General features: G+C 35.8%; 1 protein-coding gene across 4 annotated transcripts in view; it reads left to right on the top strand.

The window, feature by feature from the left end:
- LOC128854833 (choline transporter-like 2) overlaps positions 1–21,261 on the top strand; it is a 40,333-nt gene that overhangs the window by 15,770 nt on the left and 3,302 nt on the right. The window lies entirely within an intron of this gene.

Raw genomic sequence — 21,261 nt, forward strand, 5'->3', positions numbered from 1 at the left:
TACATTAAGGCGGGTCGATTTAAAAATCGCTCATTGCTATGTGAAAATCGTATTCTAGGGATCAAAATAAGAAACTTTGCCGAAGGAACCATACCTCTAGAACGAATTCTGATGTCCCCCAATTTGGGTCGAACGAAAAATCCCACTTTGACCCATTTAGAGTGCTCCAATCGAGTCCAAATGTATGACCGACCCCCACTAACTTTGGACGGCCGATCCACCCATGCCAGTGGCACACCCCCTGGAACTCCCCTGGGGGGTTCCCCATACAATCATTTCAAAATATCACCATTTTTGGCCTTTACATGAGAAAAGAAACTAAAAAGTTCGACCCAAATTGGGGGGCATCAGAATTCGTTTTAGAGGTATGGTTCCTTCGGCAAAGTTTCTTATTGTGATCCCTAGAATATGAGTTTCACAGAGCAATGGGCGATTTTTTTGCCTCCCCACAAATCGACCCGGCCTAATGTACATAGTGCGTGCCAGATTTTCGTAGCAAACATTTTTGTCTTATTTTATGTTATTCTCTTCTATTTTATTGAAAGGAGCAATAAATACCCATAAATACTTACAGTTTTTTCATTTTTTGTGATTTCGTATGCTGTTATATCCTAAATTAGGTTAGGCTAGAAGGTGCGGTCGGGTCCACTTAGGCCTGGAGGCTCATTGTGATACCACTTTCCTTCCAAAGAAGAGATAAACCTGTACGCCTCTTATAAAAAAGTTAGATTTTCGAAAGCTGTGTATGACTGATAATAACCCTTGGCGTCTTTTACCATGAGCTGTTCTCAGAAGCGTGCAATTTTTTTTGCTTGTAAAGTGTTGTCAGTTCTTTCAGAATGTGCAGGGCCTTTCCAGCTCGAGTTTCTTTGTTAAATTCAAATAAAAAAAAATGTATTGGGTCATCACAGGAGCCATAATCTATGTATGATAAATTATGCAATATTTTCCTGGTGCCCCCCATGTGCACTCTTGCAGATGTTGACTCTTTTTGTGAAAATTTCGATGACGTTTGGGCATTTCTATTTTTCGGAAGTGTCAAGAAGCCATTTGTCTATGTGCAGAGAAAACTCCCCGGAATGAGTGAATTGCGATTCTGAGCAAAACCGAGACCTTGCCATCGTTTGAGCTTAATTTCTTACTTGTCCTTGAGTCCATTGAGAAACTAAATTTACTAAGAGGACACAATCGCATTCGGTTCTTATGTGTCCCAGAACATACGGAACGAAGTAGCGGATGTATTGAGCAGATAGAGGCTCCGGTCTCGTTACTAATAGGACCCAATCTTTTCCGTGCAATGGGAAAACATCCCATCAGGATGCGCTTAGAAGTGAGAAGCCAATAGCTGAGGCTACGAGACGTAAACTGCCACTAAACTGTGAGGCTACGCCAGGTGAAATCCTTATTGGGAGAGTATAACTATAAGAAGTTTTAGCATCTTATAAGCCTCCCTAAGAGTGAACTAAGAATTCTTATTGGCACTCTGCGCAAGGGGAATATATGATCCACCGATTCCTGTCATTTCTGCGATCAATTTCCCGGAATTTCCAACAAACCTTCTTCTTAAATGCAGACATCTTGGCCTGGTACGACCAGAAGAAAAGCCGACACGCCCAACTTAATCCATCTCTATCCCAGAATTAATGAGGGAACAAGATTTGGATGAAGTACTGTGAAGAGTATAGGGCAGAAAAGACCTTAAGGTCGATGTAAAAACATTTCTTTTTTTCAATTAATTTCAAGCCCTATTGCTGTGAACACCGTTCAATTTACAAATTTTAACCTTTCAATGGAACGGCCGATATAAAGAAGCACTGATGCCTTCTACAATGTCTGTCGACCCAAATTGTTCGATTAACTCATCCCGGTCTCTATTGGATGATTATGTATACATATATACGTATATGCATGCATATAATTGACACTGAAACCCTTTGTTTGGGTGTTTGGCTGAGCTCTTTCTCCTATTTGTGGAGCGTGTCTTGATGTTTTTCCACAAATGGAGGGTTTTACAGTTTATTGCCACCTTCGAATAATTGCAGGTGGCATTTTATGAGGTGCTTTTGCGTTTCTTAAAAGTGCTAGGAAAAATTAATTTCAATATTTTCATAAAATATGGTAAGAACTTTCTTGAATCGAATTAGGGAAAAATTTTGAGAGAGGTCAAAATTACCCTATTGTAAACCTAGTACGCATTTAAAAATGTCAAATAAAAAACAAAAACATATATGCACCATGAATATGATGAATTATTAAAATCTGAAAGCTGCAATTTCAAACAAATAGGATTGTCTTTCATATTTTCTTCTTTTCTTGTACATTTTCTTATCAGTACACGTCTATTTTTTTGTTTTGTTTAATTTATGAGTCACATTGTTACGCATGCACATTAAAGGCGAAATAATATGGAAATTTAAATGAGAATTGATAGTCAACGTTCCAGTGTATGCTCGTGCATAGTATCATACGAGTATATCGGCGGTAAGTGTGAACGTTGTCGTACTCTTTTCGTAACAACAAAAACAACATTTTCTTCAATGCTTTTACTGGCGGTGGTTGGCTTCCGGCTGCAATGACAATACTCCAAATTAATTTCTAGTATGAAACAATTGAGTAATGAATATCGAAAAGCTACATTAAATAAGCGCAGGCCTCTTTGTTTATTCAATTTCTTCTGATATCTTCACGGTTAGTTTTGCCAATTAAAGTTTTGTTTTCAAACACTTGGGGCAACATTGTAAAATTTATGATTTCCTTTCATAACGCAAAGCGAAAGTCAAATAACATAAAATTTGCATAGCTTAGTCGGAGAAATGTCGGCGCTTCAAATGGGGTTTCACAAGCTTGCTGCACTTGCTTTCCTTTGCGGAAGTAAAACCGTAAAATATGGCGAAAATACATAGTGAAGTTGTAACTGCTAACTGTTAAGCAACATATAAAATTGAGGCACACATGGAGTTCCGGGCTTTAAAATTTCAAAAATGGGAAGCCGTGATTTGAAGTTTTTCCGTTAAATTCTTAGACATTTTTTTTTTGAACCCAATCAATATAAATTTTGCTCGCTTGACGAAAAATTTGCATGTGAAAGCAACAACAAAGCTACCGAGCAAGACTCGCCGCTAGGCAGAAAACTGGTATAATAGCATAGACTTGCGTTGGCATTAATCGGAATTAATGACTTAATTCGGAATTATCTCAGGAATTAAGTGCAACTGATCCAGATCAACTACTAGATATAATTCCCATGATTTAAGCAGATTAGGGGAATTTTCGATGGCAAACTGCCGAAACACTACAGTTAATATCTATTGTCAATGAAAAGCAATCAAACTTTTGTAGAAGAACAAGAAAGACTGGATGCAATGATAGTTTGCACTAAAACGTTCGAAATTACCGTGTGAGAAATTGCATTTTAAGAATATTTTTTAAATAAATTCATATTTTTTAGTATACCCGTATTTGTTGCCTGCGGTCCATCATTTACTGACAAACCTATCCAATTAACAAGTTATATTAGCTGTTCACTAATCCCCGTAATAACCGTCTGTCACACTATAATTGTAATGAGATTAACTACCTCGGTAATCTCGACTAACGACGCCGTCTGTCAACGCTATAACTCACTATTTTCAATACTGCCAACTCACTTTTCTGATATTTTGCTAGTTTCATTAGACCGCGTTCATACAGGGAAACTTGTGTTGCTTTAACTTTGCAAATTGTTTCATTGGGAAGGACGAGTACACAAATGGTGTTGACAGAGCACGAACATCACAAGCAACGATTGAAGCAACAAAGTTGTCCGGTATGAACACGGTCTTACTAATACTCATAAAGTGCTTCCAATCAAATATAACACTGTGCGACAATTTTGGGGTCATCAAAATCAAACCACACCGGACCTTTTTTTTCTGAAAATATACCTATTCAATAGCAAAACCCTCGCTGGGTTTTTAAAAGTTAGCTCGATTTTTTTTTTATAGCGTTTTGAAGTTTTCTATTTTCATGAGATTTTGGAGTTTTACCTGTACGCTAAATTTGACTTATAAATCGACCTTTGTTTGATTTAATCGATTTATTTTGTCATAGCTTGATGCAGAAACTTCGTACATGTACAAATAAACTTATTTTGAGAAGAACCTATATCTCAATACGCAATTTTGAATACCAAAATTTCGAAAAATTGTATGTTTCTACCATTTTTTACTGTAATTATGAAAATAATTAAAATTTCTCACTATTTCTTCTAGCAAAAATGTTGCAAAATGTACTAAAAAAGTCATTTATAAGATAAAAACATAAAACTGAACTTTAAGTTTGTTATTTTCTAAAAAAATAAATTTTTAACAAGATTTTTCTTCATAAAAATAATTTTTTTATACTCTGCTTTAAATTTTTTTTTAAATATCTAAAAACTCTGTAGGTAAAAATATTAAATAGATTAAGTAAAAAGAATATAGACTTGAATTCTTAACTTTACAATATTGTGACAATGAGCAAACGTCTTTTCCTCATTAACCGTAAAACAATGATTGAATTGTTCTTTCCTATTTCGATACGCCGTAACTTTCGTACCTCTTTCTAACAAGTTATTTGATTTTAACATTGATGCTAATATTTCTGATTTCCGCTGTATTAGTTCCAATTTAGCAACAATTTCATCTAATTTACTTTGCGTTATTAGAATCGGCTGGTCTGACGTTGATGGTTCGGGAACATACTCGGAATGTGTATCAAATAATGATGGCTGTATCATAACAGAAAAAGATTCACTTAAAGCATCAAAATTGGGACATTTTGGCACTGGAATATTTTCATTATGATCAAGCGGTAATTGTACACACTGGACTGAAACGTATTTTTTGTTTTTCGCTTTCTTTTTGTTCAATCCGATCACAGTGTTTGCACAACTATAACAATTTTTTGGATCATGTTCTTCTGGATTGTGCCATAGCATTGGCATTCCAAAAGGCATTCTGCTTTGTTTTTTGTGCAACCAATTAACTAAACCAACATAACAAGCTCTACACACTATGTTTGGTGCCCAAGGTACATTCAAAATAACTTCACGATTAAAATAATGTCTGTATGCCACAGTAAAATCATCACTGATTGATCCATGCTTTTCACTCGCTGGTGTGAAACGTCCACAACAATAGCAGAAAACGTTAATATTTGCAGGACAATTGTACATTTTTTATTTTCTTAATTCATTCATGTTAACAAAAACCGTATTGTTCACAAAATATTTAGCGCGTCAAATGTGTTTTAGGAGTTGTTATGCACGAACCTGATCTCGCAAGACTGCTGCGATCTTAGAACAGGTAAAATCGTTGGGAACAAATTTTGGAATTTCTAAAACAAACATTTCCTGATAAGACAGACTACAACCTTCTTTATACTTTTTATTTTGGAATGTGTGCTAGCCATTTTTCTATGTACTTAACAGGCTAAAAGTCTTGTGAGACCAATCTTGCTTTTCACTACTCACGATCACATTTTGTTACATCCAATATTCATTGGAAAACCGTATCTGGAAAAAATACTAGCAAAAATAGAAAAATCTGAAAATGTGTATAACGGGTGGTTACGTATAAAATTATTTTCATAATTACAGTAAAAAATGGTAAAAATCGAAATTTTGGTATTCAAAATTGCGTATTGGGATATAGGTTCTTCTCAAAATAAGTTTATTTGTACATGTACGAAATTTCTGCATCAAGCTATGACAAAATAAATCGATTAAATCAAACAAAGGTCGATTTATAAGTCAAATTTAGCGTACAGGTAAAACTCCAAAATCTCATGAAAATAGAAAACTTCAAAACGCTATAAAAAAAAAATCGAGCTAACTTTTAAAAACCCAGCGAGGGTTTTGCTATTGAATAGGTATATTTTCAGAAAAAAAAGGTCCGGTGCGGTTTGATTTTTGATGTCGCACTGTGTAATATTTAGCTCAAGTGGTGCTATCATATGTTTATTTATGCCAGTTACTTTATCTATTCGCCATTTGCTAACGCTTGGTGTCAGAAAAAAGGAACCGCGATTATTCATGAACCACATAAAAATACTTCTCACTCATTTTTTTTGGTTGCGTTTATCGGAAAGTTTCGAACGACACTAACCTGAGTTACCACTGGCGTCTATTATACAGCAAAAATCAGAACGAAATATATCTTGAAGTTACAAGAAAAAAACCGGTTCTTTTCTTCTGACATAGACTGTATATGTGAAGCACCTCCAGTGCTGCCGAATCTGTAATAGCAACATCTGTTCATAATTTTTTCGATTAAACATAAAAATATTTTAGCTTTATTAGATTGCAAGGTTTGTGGATTTCATTTTCCTAAATAATTTCTAGCATGTGGCTGCCTAAATTTCAACTTAAGAAAACCATCGGTCCGATCCATTAACTGAAAAAGCCTTTTTGACCTTTTGGCTAATTTTTTTTACACTAGAAATCTATTTCTTCATTTTCATTTACCGAATATGTGACGATGGCTCAATGGTTTAAATTCTTATATTAGTGCAATTTCATATGAAAGTATAGCAAGATCTTTTCTTAAAATCTTACACTAATTGATGGGTGAATTTTAAAAATAAATCTCCACGATTTGTAAAAACGCTATTACAATTTTAAAGCATGTTGAAAATAACTAACAGATTATTTTAAAGAAAGTTCTATATATTAAAAAACACCCGTTATACTCATACAGAAGTTCCTCGTTGAAAGTAATAAGATTAGTTTAGATCAATTAAGGTTTAATTGTTATCATTGCATTTGTACATATACATACATAAGTTTCAAAATAAAAGTGTGTATGCAGAACCAGACATCAAAATTATTAAAAAAAATGAAAACTTTGGATAACTGGTGTGTGTTGGCCGATGATTTCATTTTCATGCTAAAAAACACTAACAGCACTTTGTAGCTGGCACCATTTCTTATTACATACCATATACATGTGTACATACATACATACGTATGCGCAAATATGCTTATGGTTTTTTGGTTTTTAACTACGGCTACCTTGAGATTCAAGAGTCTAATTTCCTTTCGAAATTACATTTATGAATGTTTATATTGTGGATAGGGGCAAATGAATTTTTATTTACTTTATTATTGCTGATGGAAACACCAGAATTACAGCAAAATACATACAAGCATAGTATATTAAACAGATGGGAAAATTTGTTTTAGTTTTTGCTATGAAATGATCAAAGAATTATGACAGTTCGTACAATCGTTCATAAATATGTTTGTAAATACCTATGGGTTAGAAGAAATGTTTGCGTGCAAATATGTACCTAAATACTACAGTAACTCACACCTTATTTGACACAGATACGAGTTTTTTGTAAATTGCTCTCTATTTCATGTTGTTTTATTTTATTTCTCAACATAAAATACAAAAAAGTGTCCCTTCATTTCTTTGTAATGCAAAAAAAAAGAGGTTGTCTGTAAAGTCGGTTTACTGACGATAGTTTAACGTGACAACGTCATAAGAAAATATTGATGGAATGGTTGCAATTTTCAAAACAAAATTTTAATTTTATTTGTTTGATAGATATTTTGTATGGATATAGAGGAGGAGGTAAATGGAATTGCAATGGAACAGGTCAAGTTACATTTACACAAACGTGAAAAATGACGAAACATTTATTAAATTCATGAAAGATATCTTCAATTTCGATTGTGCATCAGACGTTAATAAGTCAACAACACTTAGAGGCATCATCATCGATTTGACTTTCTCAAGACACATTACACTTGAAACACTCCCTTTCATTTCCTATTTTTCCTATCATCGTTTATTCTCAACAGAGAATTGGTTCATTACCATGCACACAGGAAGAAGGCATATGCAAATACAAGTATGTGAATTTATATACAAATGCGCATATACATACATATACGTACATATATATGCTCACTCAAGTAGGACAGAGCCAGATGTCGAACGTTGCCGAACGCGGGGGCCGATTGTGCTCTTTGTCGTTCGTTCCGCACTCTCGCTTGCAGTTCAAGCACATTAGCTTACATTTGCTTCCGTACGGAATAGATTCGTATATTTGATATGTCCATATGACTTGTATGCATCTTTACATATAGATTTATTCTTTTTGAAAATTGCGCGAAATTGTATATGTATATGCATGTTTATATACATATATATAGTATACAATATATATATAGTATACAACATATCTTATAAGGTATATGGTAAATATTACCATACATTTTTTCCTTCATATATAATAAAAAAATTAATAATAATAACATTAAAACAACAGGTATTATTAACAAACTTGGTTTTATTTTAAATTCTTCAAGTAAATCAAATTAATAATAATCAATAAGAAGGCATATGCAAATACAAATACGTGAATTTATATATGTACATATGCGCATATACATACATATATACGCTCACTTAAATAGGAGAGAGCAAGATGTCGAACGTTGCCTTTCGTTTGCTTTGTTTGCTTTGTCGTTCGTTCCGCGCTTTCGCTTGCAGTTCATTCAAGGTAACGGCAATGAGCAAGGTAACGACAAATGAGCAAGGTAACGGCAATGAGCAAGGTAACACTAATGAGCAAGGTAACGACACATTTTTTCGTGCGTGCAGCCTGTTAAATCGAATTATAAGACATTATCACGTCAAAAACATACAGAGAATTCCGCTGCTTAAATGGTACAGTTACAGTTAATTTTGGTATTTTATGTATTGTATATACTCTACCAACATTCTGTACTCGTTCAAAATCAGTTTACTCTAATGAACGGCAGATATTTTTATGAGGAGCTTTTTCATGGCAGAAATACACTCGGAGGTTTGCCATTGCCTGCCGAGGGGCGACCGCTATTAGAAAAATGTTTTCTTTAGTTTTGGTGTTTCACCGAGATTTGAACCTACGCTCTCTTTGTGAATTCCGAATGGTAGTCACGCACCAACACATTCGACTACTGCGGCCGCACGCCTACTCTCTTACACTAACAAAATTCCAATTCATTACAAATAATAATATTACAAAGACAAAATCGACTCCATATTTATGTATCCGAAACGTAAGCAACTTTCAGTATTTAGGACAATAGACGTTATTTCTTACTATTTCAGCACATATTTTTTTCATGAATTCTATGAGATTTGATAAAAAAGTTGCCAGAAAATAGACTCAAGTTTTTTCCTACACTACCGACTACCGTCTGCCGACTTCCAATTCCAACTCTACGCTTCATTATACTAAAAAGATAGCCAATCTTTGAAACTGCGAAAAGTGTTTCGGATAGTTATCATGTTGAAACATCTATCGAAGTCGCATTTCCTATTCGGCATTTCGAAGCATGTGGTCATTTAGAATGTACCGTGACATTTATTCTTTTGTCGAATAGGCTAACTCATCTCGCTGAAAAGAACTCCCATACCATCACATTTCCACCTTGGCGCTTCATTGTGCCGTGACAATAAATGAACTATTTGCATTTGATGGCTTTTGACTTAGGTTTATTATACAATGAAGAATTGTAACTGATAACGCGGATGAGTGTATGCAAATATACATGTATATATAATGCCAACACACAAACCGATGCATTATGTAAATATGAAACTAAAAGAGCGCAGTCGTTTTCTACGGGATAGGTTTTATTCAATTTTGTGTATCCTACGGGCAACGGAAAAGGACTACGATGCGTTGGTGACGGTGAGCACCATATCACTCAAATATGGAGTTAATTTTAATTTTTTTGTTAGTGTAAGAGTTCCCGGATTGTTGGACTATGCACTCGCGCCCACACTTGCCATTACATCGTTCACGACCCTCCTACACTGAAGGAAAGAGTAGGAACGGGACGATGTAAGACAGGGCGAGTCTATCCAAGTATACACAGATGGCTTAAAGCTCGAGGGCAGTATGGGCAGAGGTGTATATTCCGAGCATCTGGGGATCTCCTTCAGTCTTCGGCTCCCCGACTACTGTAGTGTCTTTCATGCCGAACTGATGGCAATAACGAAAGCCGCGACACTGGTACAGTGTGATGGGATATCCGGAAATGACATCTACATTTTCACTGACAGCCAGGCGGCGATAAAATCCCTCACAAAACAGTCGACAACCTCCAAGGTAGTCATGAAATGCCGCACATCTCTTAACGAGATGGCTGAATCATTTCGCCTAGGGATAATATGGGTTCCTGGCCATCGCGACATTGAGGGTAACTGTAGAGCCGATGAACTAGCTAGACTCGGCACCAAGTTGACCGATGAGTACATAGACAATGACATAGGTATACCCTTACAAACATGTAAGCTACTTATCCTTGAAGAAATCGTAAGGAAAGCAAACGAAAGATGGCGTAATGAAGCCACCTGCAAAATCGCCCATCAACTGTGGCCGACTCTTAGTGCTAAACGCACAGAATCTTTGCTAAGCCGAAATAAACACAGTCTTAGCACACTGATTTCAGTCATAACGAGACTTTGTCTAATAGGTAGGCACGCCCAAAGGATGGGTGTGCAAGCACATGATTTCTGTAGAAGTTGTCTTGATGAGGAAGAGACAATCTTACACCTTCTGTGCCATTGTCCTGCTCTATGCAGACGGAGATTTGCTTTTCTAGGCAGACAAATTTTTGACCAATTGGAAGATCTCAGTTCCGCAGAAATAGGAGATATTCTAAAGTTTTTGAAAAGCACACAATGGTTTTAAGAGAAATAGGGCTGTGAGCCTGAGTGTGTCCCATAGGACAACCGCTTCAACCTAACCTAGTGTAAGAGAGTAGGCACATAGCCAAATAACACTGGAACGAATTCCTTTGAGTAAATTGATTTTGAATGAGTACGGAGTGCTTGAACCACTTCATTGCAAAATGTTGTTTAGGTTTCGAACAATACTGAAAGTATCTAATATTAATTTTTTCAATAAAACGAATAAACTTTCCCATTGTTTCACTTTGTGACATTTTTGTGCGATTTTTATATGTACATGGTTTTTCGCAAAACTAGAACGAGCAGGCAAATTTGTATTCAATTTTGGTTATTGGCGATTTTTTTAACCCGTAGATTTCTCTTTCCCAGTAGTACATATGTATGTATGTAAATAGATTTCATCAATTCATTTTTATTAACTCTCTTATTGTTTTTTTACATTTTTGTCCAGCAATATATTTTGCTTAGCCGTTTCCGACAGTTCAGCGTCTACTTACTAGAGACGAGGAAAGCATAAAAAGGGAGGGGGATTTGTTCTAAAAATGCAATGTAAAACTAGGTTTTTGGACTTTTGTATGATTATGGGAAGGAAGGTGTCCGCTAATAGAGGTTTGACTGTAGAAGGCTTGTATGTATATATGCACGTATATATGTACACATATATAGTGTAGTACGGAATATACGCTGGTATATTTTCACATAAAATATAAATACAGCCATACTTACGTATGTATTGTATATGTACTCCATTTGTGTTGTAACTCACACCTATTTGAGGTAGAGGTGAACGTGTTAACAAAAATTGAAAGCAATTCCTTAATGTGAAATGCAGGTGTCACTTAGTGACTATAACTTTCCATATTGAGTAATAACTGGCTGGTTTAATTGTAAGCCTATTTATGTATGTATGTATTGTACTATTTGGGCATTCAATCAACGGACACGTACAGTAGATTCTCCTTGTGCTGATTTGCTTGTGCATACATACATGTATGCATACTCGTACAAACATGTTGCATATTATGTGCTCTGAAATAAAGTACATGTGAGTACATATAAATGAACTTCACAAATACGGCTCGAAATTCAAGGAAATTTAACGAATTTGAGAGTTACAATTTTGAGTGATGATGATAAATATAGTATGCACAAGGTAGGTACCGCAAACGTTCCCGGACTGGTGCAAAATTCGATTTATTTTATTAAAAATTTGAATTCCCTTCGAGCTCTATTATACCGCTTTGCTCGGAAGCATATCAAACGATTTTTTGGGAATTTCGTTCAAGATGGCGGTCGTCGATCCTTGAATGACTTCAATATTTGGAGAACGCTTTACTTTCAAGACCAAATGCTATTTTCCAAACAGAGAGCAGTCACATAGAACTAAGTCAGGCGAGCACTGGGTGGTGGTTGGAAGACAGTATGCCATTTTTAGCTAAAAGATCCGTTTTAAATTGAACTATGAACCGGCTTCACAACACTAATACAACATCAGGCGCCCATTTCGTGCCTACGTAACGCAATGCAGATTTTGACTCTTCTTGTTATGAATACATCCACAATTTCGAAGTTTATTACATTCGAAGTATATTTTGGACGGCAGCCACGGCCGTTGTCTTCGAAAAGTTCCCGATTTCCTTAAAAGCTTTTAAATCCTTCTTTCTTTTCATGGCCAAATGCAATTTACCGAATAGGTAGAAGTCACAGGGAGCCCATCAGAACAATTTCGATTGAGTTTTCGGTGATTATTGATTTTGGGCGGCCCGTATGTTCATTGTCATTTATGTCCTCACAACCATGTCTGAAACGTGTAAACCACTCACGGACTCTGGCACGAGATAGACACTCATCGTCATAAACTTTTTTCATCAATTCAAATGTTTCGGTAAACGTTTTACCGATTTTAAAACAAAATGTTATACAAAAATGAGTTTCGAACCAAAAGCTAAATCTCATTTTTGTACCGATGACACAAACATACTGTCACTTTAGACGCAATAACTTCGCTTCCATTGAACCGAATGTCACCAAGCTTTCATTAGAAGTCGGCTAGGGATGTAACTTCCAACGCACTAACTCATTAAAAAGATGGCGCTATCAAAACCATTTTTATGACGCCAGTCTTGTTTATTTTGGACTTCACCTTGTAGAATGCAATTTTAACACGACATCTATGGTGGATGTAGGATCATGCGCCCAGATTTAATTAAAGCACCTCTGATTGCTGAGATATGAAGACAGCACGGGAACTTGTAGTTACCGAGTTCTAGTGAATATTTTGCGTTTAAAATTTTCATGTTTAAAAAGATATATATATTTTAAATTTAACTTGAAATTCTTCTCCAAGTTTAATAATTTTTCCAAAATCAAATTTTTTACTTTCGTATATGCCCTACTAAAAATACTTTTTTGTTGTCTATTACTTTAATGCTGATTTTGGTTACACGTGGCCGCTCCCAAAGTTAAGTACATAAGTGGAAGTGGCCTTTAAACCAACTCACTTAGACCGTTGGTGATCCATTGTGATACCACAGTAGCAGCTTACCAGCTACTCTTCGTTAAACCATTTTGTTTTAAGTGCAAACTGATCTTGCTGACACATAAATCCCTAACATCATCAGTATCATTCAAGAACGATGAGCCGAAGTATCTAAACTAGTCGCATGCCACGCGAAACAGTGACAAAAAATTATCTTTTTTCCTTAATGATCAAAGCAACTTGCATGGAGACGATTTTCCTTGACCGATTGAGTAGCGCCTTTCAGCGCCTGACGTTTCATTCTGGCCGAATTCTTTTTGTAGCGGCACAATCAGGTTATCAACTCTTCTCGTGTTGGCTAAAGCGGCAATGCTACTTGTACCACTCACTATGTAGATTGAAAGGTGTATCTCTATATCAAGAGGGTGGCGAGTGGTAATGCCCTCTCTCGTTAATTTGTCTGCCTTACAATTTTTTTGTATGTCTCTATGCCCTGGCACTCATATCAAAATGATGTGGGAATATTCCGTCATCTTGTTAAAAGATGCTTGGAATTTGCGAGCAATGATGGAGTTAGTGACAACCCCACCAAGAGGTTTAATCGCCGCTTGGCTATCAGAATAAATACCGATTTCTCTAAAGCAGTCACATTTCTGCCTAACCAAACATTTACCTCATTATTGACGAGAATTTCAGCCTGAAATACGCTGCAGTGATTAGAAAGACGAGCCGAAATGCTTATTCTTGACTTCCTACAATAGACGCCAAAGCCAACTTTATCGTCAAGCTGTGATTCATCAGTAAATAACCGTAAGCAGTTTTTTCCGACTCATGTCTAGCTGAAATTCTAGTACTAATAACCTATTATATTAGCTCGACCGATGCCGAGTATTATGGCCGAGTGTCCAACACCTAAATCGCGTAGTTAGGGCTAGCCGAGCAGCAGTGCTATCTGAATTCTGTTTACCAAACAAGTCTAAGAGAGACAAGTGAAGCACAAGATCTTTGTGAGGACGAGTGCTGCCCCGTTTATCACTATTCAGATTTGTATGAAATTTCTGCTGCATTATAACACATATTTGTATACAAGTGACAAAAGGTGCACTTTGGATGTTCATCTTGGAGAAATGCTCAAAAGTGATAAATTTAAATTGTCTTCTACCGCAAGTGTGCATTAAAAAGTAACATATGGATCCCCTAACAACTTTCTATGAATAAGCCATTTACTGTACCGATAATTCAATTACGTGGTTTCAATGTTTAGCTTGCAATCGTTAGACGTATGCACATAATCCATTGCGAAAATTCCTGGCTTTCTTTGTTGCGTATTAATATGTTTTCGTGGCAGCGATATTATACAAAAGCCGCTTTCGGTTCGCCAAACACTTAGCGACTTTCGAATAAAGCAACAAGTCGCTTGTTGCATACATACTTACGTATTGTATGTACAATATATATGTATGTAAAGGGTGGTTAAATTTTAAGAGCCGATGTTGAATGTGAACCACACCGAAACGCCAAGTTATTTTCTGCATTTTATTTAAAATTTTTCAATTTCACACTAACTCAATTTGAACCATGGAAAAATACTCAATCGAGCAATGCGTTAAAGTTATTCAGGCTTATTATGAAAACGGCCGTTCAAATCAAAATGCATATCGCGCACTTTCGAAGAAAATCATCTTCAGTGATGAGGCACATTTTCACCTCAGTGGATTCCTCAATAAGCAGAATTGCCGCATTTGGGGGAATGATAATCCAAGAGTGATTGCCGAAAAACCAATGCACCCACAAAGAGTGACTGTTTGGTGCGGCTTATGGACCGGCGGCATCATTGGGCCGTATTTTTTTCCAAAATGAGGCCGGTCAGACAGTTACTGTGAATAGTGTTCGCTATCGTGAGATGATAACGAACTTTTTATGGCCCGAATTGGAAGATATGGATGTGGACGAAATGTGGTTTCAACAGGACGGTGCCACTTGTCACACAGCTAACGAAACAATGGCTCTTTTGCGCGAAAAATTTGATGGCCGAATAATCTCACGTCGCGGCGATGTCAATTGGCCGCCAAGATCGTGTGATTTGACACCGTTGGACTTCTTTCTTTGGGGTTCTTTGAAAGATGTACACCTTTATCGATAAGCCAGCAACAATTCAAGAGCTAAAGGATAAGATAATTCGGCACATTAACGGCATAGAACCTCAATTATGCCTCAGCGTCATCGAAAATTTGGATCATCGGATGGAGGTGTGCCACCGAGGCCGCGGCGCCCATTTGACCGATATTTTGTTCCATACGTAATTGAGCCATACTAATATTATCATAATAAAGAGAAATTACAATAATTTCCAAAAAAAATTGTATTTTATTGAAAATCAACACCGACCTTTGAAACTTAACCACCCTTTATTTGGTAAAATTGAACTCTTACGTCGGCAGTTCGCAAAGAAGAGTTATGAAGAAACTCAGTGCGTTCAAGAAAAATCAATTACAACAAAACAAAACATTGTTAAGTAATGACGTTTTTATTTGCGATTCTGCTATATAATTTGACTAAATCGCTGTGTGTGTAACGTTGCACTCGAGCAATTTATTCGTGTGTTGTTTCTGTAATTTTTTCTCCTTATTGCATTCTTGTTCGCATTTTCACATCTCTTTATGCAACTGCACCAATGTGACGTCACACACTCTCTGATGGGCGCAATCTTATTTATATCATTTTTGAATGTCCTTTAAGCTGTTCAGATTCACTAAAAAACGAGAAACGGTAGATTAATTCTCACTCAGGATGAACTAATCAGCTTTGTGTTTTCATCAATAGCCAGACGGTGAAAGACCATCACAGGCCTCGAATCGCGATCTTAATGTATTTACTTTTTGTTGTTGCAAACTTGTTTTAAATCACCATTGCGCAGTGCGATAACTCTGTGTTCACCACGCTCGTAAAACCACTTCTGCCGACCTCTGGTTTAAATTGAGAACCGACATGAGTCGTCGCAGTGTCGGTTACTTATCGTCAAATTCGATATCAAGATTGCAGTTTGCTTACATTTTTTTTTTTTTTTCCATTATAAATTACGATCTGTTAATATTAACAATAAGTAATTGGTGTTAGGGTTTGGAATTAAAATGTCCCTTCCCTTTGAAAGAGAACATTATTGTCTTTGGTGGTATTTAGTTACAATTTTACTAATACTTAGTTTTCTAATATATAATTTTATATTATTATATTTTATTTTATATTACAGTACGAGCAAGATCTGTGGGTGTTTTGCGCTTTAGTCTTCTTGGTTTAAGTTCCATTTCCGGTATCAGTCTCATCTCATGGTTTTTGTGCTCTAATAGACGCAAGATGTGCTTACTGCTGCTTCTTTTTACTGCTTCAGTGACAGTGTCTATGCCGAGGTCGCGGTAAATGTCGTCATTTTTTATGTACCAATTTGAGTTTGTGATTGTCCTTAGCATCTTAGATTGACTTCTCTGAATGATTTGTAGGTTTGATTTACTGGCAGTCCCCCAAATTTCTAGTCCGTAGGTCCATGTCGGTCTGATTATTGATTTGTATATCATTTGTTTATTAAGTAAGCTTAGGGTTGATTGTTTTCCTAGTAGCCAGTAGAGTTGTCGGAATTTGTTTTTCATATCGTTTCTCTTGTTCAGTATGTGTTTTTTCCATGTGAGTTTTGAGTCAATCGTTATGCCTAAGTATTTTGCACTTGAGTGTATTTTTATGTCTTCCCCGTTAATTTGGATTGGATATCCTGCAGATTTTCTCTTCGCGTATATTACATGTTGTGTTTTGTCTTTATTGACCTCAATGCTCCATTTTTCAAATCATTGTGTTGAAGCTGATAGCGTATCTTGCAGTGTTTTTGTTGCTGCTTCTTCATTGTGGTTAGTTGATATTAAAACTGTGTCGTCTGCAAATGTAGCTATCATTGATCCTCGAGTAGTTGGCGTTGGTATATCTGTTGTGTATACTAAGTATAGTATGGGGCCCAGTACGCTTCCTTGAGGTACTCCAGCAGACGCCGTCAAGATAGCAGAGCACTCATCGTCATATTTTATGAAGAAGTGTCTATCAGTAATGTAGCTTTTTAGGATATTAAATATGTTAAATGGTAAAATGGTTTTTAGCTTATATAGAAGTCCTTTGTGCCATACTCTGTCAAAAGCTTTCGCGATGTCCAAATACACGGCAATGCAATATTTCTTCTTATCGAAGTCGTCTGTAATTTTGTTTACTACTCTGTGAATCTGTTGCACAGTTGAATGTTGTTTTCGGAAACCGAACTGGTGTGAGGGGATAGCGTCTTTTTGTTTTAGAATCGGGTCAATTCTGTCAAGCAGTATTTTCTCAAACAATTTAGAGAGGATGGGCAGCAAGCTAATTGGTCTGTACGAGCTAGCAACAGTGGCGTTTTTGTTTGGCTTGGGGATCGCTATAACTTGTGCAACTTTCCATGCTTTTGGGAAGTATTGTAACCTAATTATTCCGTTGAAGAGGTCTCGTGTGTATTTTATTATAGTATCGGGTAGCTCCTTTAGTATTTTCCATTTATTTGGTCATATCCCGGTGTCTTTTTGTCTTTAAGTTTCTTTATATAATATTTTATTTCTTCTTTTGTCGTGTTTTGTATTGTCGGTTAAATTATTATATTATTCCTGCTTTAATGACCTACATCTTCGAGAATCGTTTTGAAAATTCTTCCTCTCGCACTCGGTAGATTTGTTTAGAAATAATTAAATTCTTGCTTTTAATAAAGAAAAAGTTTCTAAATTAATGCACATAAATAATGGGAAATATTTAAAGAATGCATTTGAGTACAAAAATATGTATAAAACGATATTCACATTTTAAATGAAACCAGGACAAGTATGTAAGTCTCACAGATGTATGGTTATCTTTTCCGCAACTTTCAATAGTGTTATCAAAGTAGGGTAAAAGCAGTTCAGTTAGTAGGAAACTGCGGGTACAAGCAGACGAGATTATGCAAATAAATATATTACTTAAATAAGTGTGGCCGAAATAGAGTGGCCAAGGGCTTTATTCAAGTTTGGTTATCAAGTGAAGCACTACTACATTTTTTTTCGGGTTAAGATCACAGCCGAGGCCAAGGCTATCCAATTCTTCTCTCCTCTTGCAAGTAGTGAAATTTCACTCCTTTAGTCAGGCTGCTATTGACACATTATCGACTGTTGTGAAACATTATCGATGAAAGCTATAGACTGCAGATAAGCTCTAAATATACCACGTACGTATAGTCAAAGAGTGAAATACCAACTTGATCAAAAAGTTCCCGAAATATATTCAGAAAATTCAAAAAACAATTTTATTCCTCAAAAGTGATATTATCGCCTTCGTACTCCCCATCAAAGGCAAAGCTCTTATGGCAGCGTTTCATCCATCTCTCGAAACATTTCTGGAGCTTTATTTTCCGTATATCCATCAGAGCCGTCTTCAGTTTTTCCATTACTTCCTTTCGGTTGGTGAAACACATTCCCCGTAGCGCGTTTTTGACTCGATCAAACACAGACAAAATTACAGGGAGCCATATCTAGTGAATTCGATGTCCTCTTAATGTGGGGTTCTTTATTAATTTTTCACTTGATTGATTGATGTTTTCATCATAATTGCCAAGTTTTAACTATTGGTTTTCTGTGTTTAACAACAAAAACAAAATAATTAAAAATCTTACAAAATTCACAAAAATTTAACAAATTTTAATAAGAATACAACCAAATTTCCAACTATTTATTGTACTCAGAATTTAAAAAAATTTTTGGATATGCAATTTTACGGCCCATCGAATATTAGTATGGAACAAAGTTTCAAGTGGCTCGACATTTTCCCTGATTTTTGACAACTTTTCTCTAACATTTTCTGCAATATAAAAGACTTCCGAACATGTGGTTTATATGGAAGAAAGTTGTTAGCATTATAGGCGAAAAATATTGCTAAAAATCAACTCGATTTTTGAGCGACTTCAAACGTACATTTTATTATACTAAAGTTGAATGGGCTACATTCCCAGTGGGAATGGGATACTGCATACTCAGAGTTCTTCTAGGGATACTGAGTAAAAGGTTGGAAATTTTGTTGTATTTTTATTGAAATTATTGTAATTGTAACGATTCTGATTAAAAAGTTTAAAATTTTCATAAACATTTTTGTAATTTGTTACATTTTTGTGAATTTTTTACAAAGTTTGGAGTTTTGAGTTACATGGTTTTTGCTGTAGAATGCATTATTCTTTTATAAAAACATATAAAAAATTAAACATAAAAACAGTTAAAACTTGGAAAGTCGTCGATTATTTTGATCATACTTACCTGTAGCACTTCTTCTATATCCATATTTCTGTTCCCTACCTTATTGTATGGACGTGAATTGTATGCCAATTGGGTTTGTTGATTGAGGACTTAATGTCCTCTAACGTCCAGATATAGATCGTCTCGATCACTTAACTCGTTTAGTAGGGAATGCAGTTGTCTTGTATCTATCTGAACGTCAGTTCTTCATTTTTGCTGGTCGTCTTTGAAACCGTCTACCACAAAATATCAAAACCATTCGAAGTACATTGCGCCCACTAAATTCCTAAGATTCACGTACATGTGTATGTTCTTCTAATACTTCCTTGTTCTTCTCCTCCTATTTCCACTTTCTACACTCTACTATTTACCCTTGCCAAATTTTTTTGGTTAGCCGAACGTCAAATAGCGACCTAAAACTATTAGCTTCGCACAGCTATTGAAAATTATGATTAAATCAAACTTTCTTAGGTAGGCAAACAGAAGGTGAGCTACAAAACCTAAATTGTATTATTGTATAATTCGATTAAGGCAAACCTGCTGAGTGAGTCATAAGGAAGCAAGACTGGTGGAAAAGGTGATCAAGAGAGGGAATACCTCCTTACTTACAAACAATTATGCATTCGCTTCTTGAATTTCACAGCATTTTTTAAATTTGAACACAGTGGAAGAGGACTTCGGCCAAACCCTCTTAAGGTTAAAGTTACCATAATATTGTTTGCAATACTATAAGCCCCTGCGCAAAGGTCGCAGTTCCTACTAATGATTTACGTACTTATGCCGAATATTTGTAGAGTCTTACCGGTTGTCGACGGCAGCACAGAAAACAATGAAATAATGAGCTGCAAATCATAGTAATAGTTCTATAACCTGGTTCACTTGATTTTTATGGAATAAAATGGTTATTAAAGTTAAAACAATGTGTTTCCTATAGTAAGAACTACAAAGGCAGAGCTGCGATGGCTTGTACATCGAAGAAAACTCGAAAAATACTTAGGCTGGCATCAAATTCCAGCAAATGCACTGTTCCGTCCAAAGGGCTATTCTAAAAGCGCCACATCTGAAGAATACAAAATTACAAGAAATACTACCTTCGAATAAATTTCGCAAAGAACGTCGCCTCGATTTTGAAAGGGATCAACCACATGGCTTGGAGTTCTGTTACAAATAAGAATCTCGGTGAATGGAAAAAAGTAGTACTTAGTAACGAAAAGAAGTTCAATCTGGATGGGCCGGAATGAACCACTCGTTATTTGTGGCCATATTTAGGCGTGATTGATGAAATCGGGCCGCAATAATGCGAACTTTGAACAATTTTATTAAGCAGCGGAATCTCAGAAATGATGAAATGGTCGTATTTAAAGAATTAATTTTATCAGTCTGTCATAATGTCATTTTAATGAAGCGTGCCTTGGGTACATAAGCTTCGATTCTGCTCATAGACACTGCTAACGAGTTTTTCATTCTGTTTGCATAAGGCTTGCGAGAATTTATGTGTTTACTTGTTGAGATTATGGCTACATTTGTTAAATATTTTTTATACCAGCAACACCTAACTACATATCTGCTGCCGGTAGGCAAATTAAAGCGTCTTGCAGTAGATTACGTTATCGCTACAATGAAATTAGTTTCATTTCGTGGCTGACGCCGTATGTGGAACAAGTGATTAAAGTTGGTCGTCATTAATATTTAAATACTCGTACAAGTATATAGAATTCTAAATTTTTAAAATTTCATAGATACGTTTACTTATAAT

This window comes from Anastrepha ludens, chromosome 2 (assembly GCF_028408465.1).
Source record: "Anastrepha ludens isolate Willacy chromosome 2, idAnaLude1.1, whole genome shotgun sequence".
Classification (NCBI taxonomy): Eukaryota; Metazoa; Arthropoda; class Insecta; order Diptera; family Tephritidae; genus Anastrepha; species Anastrepha ludens.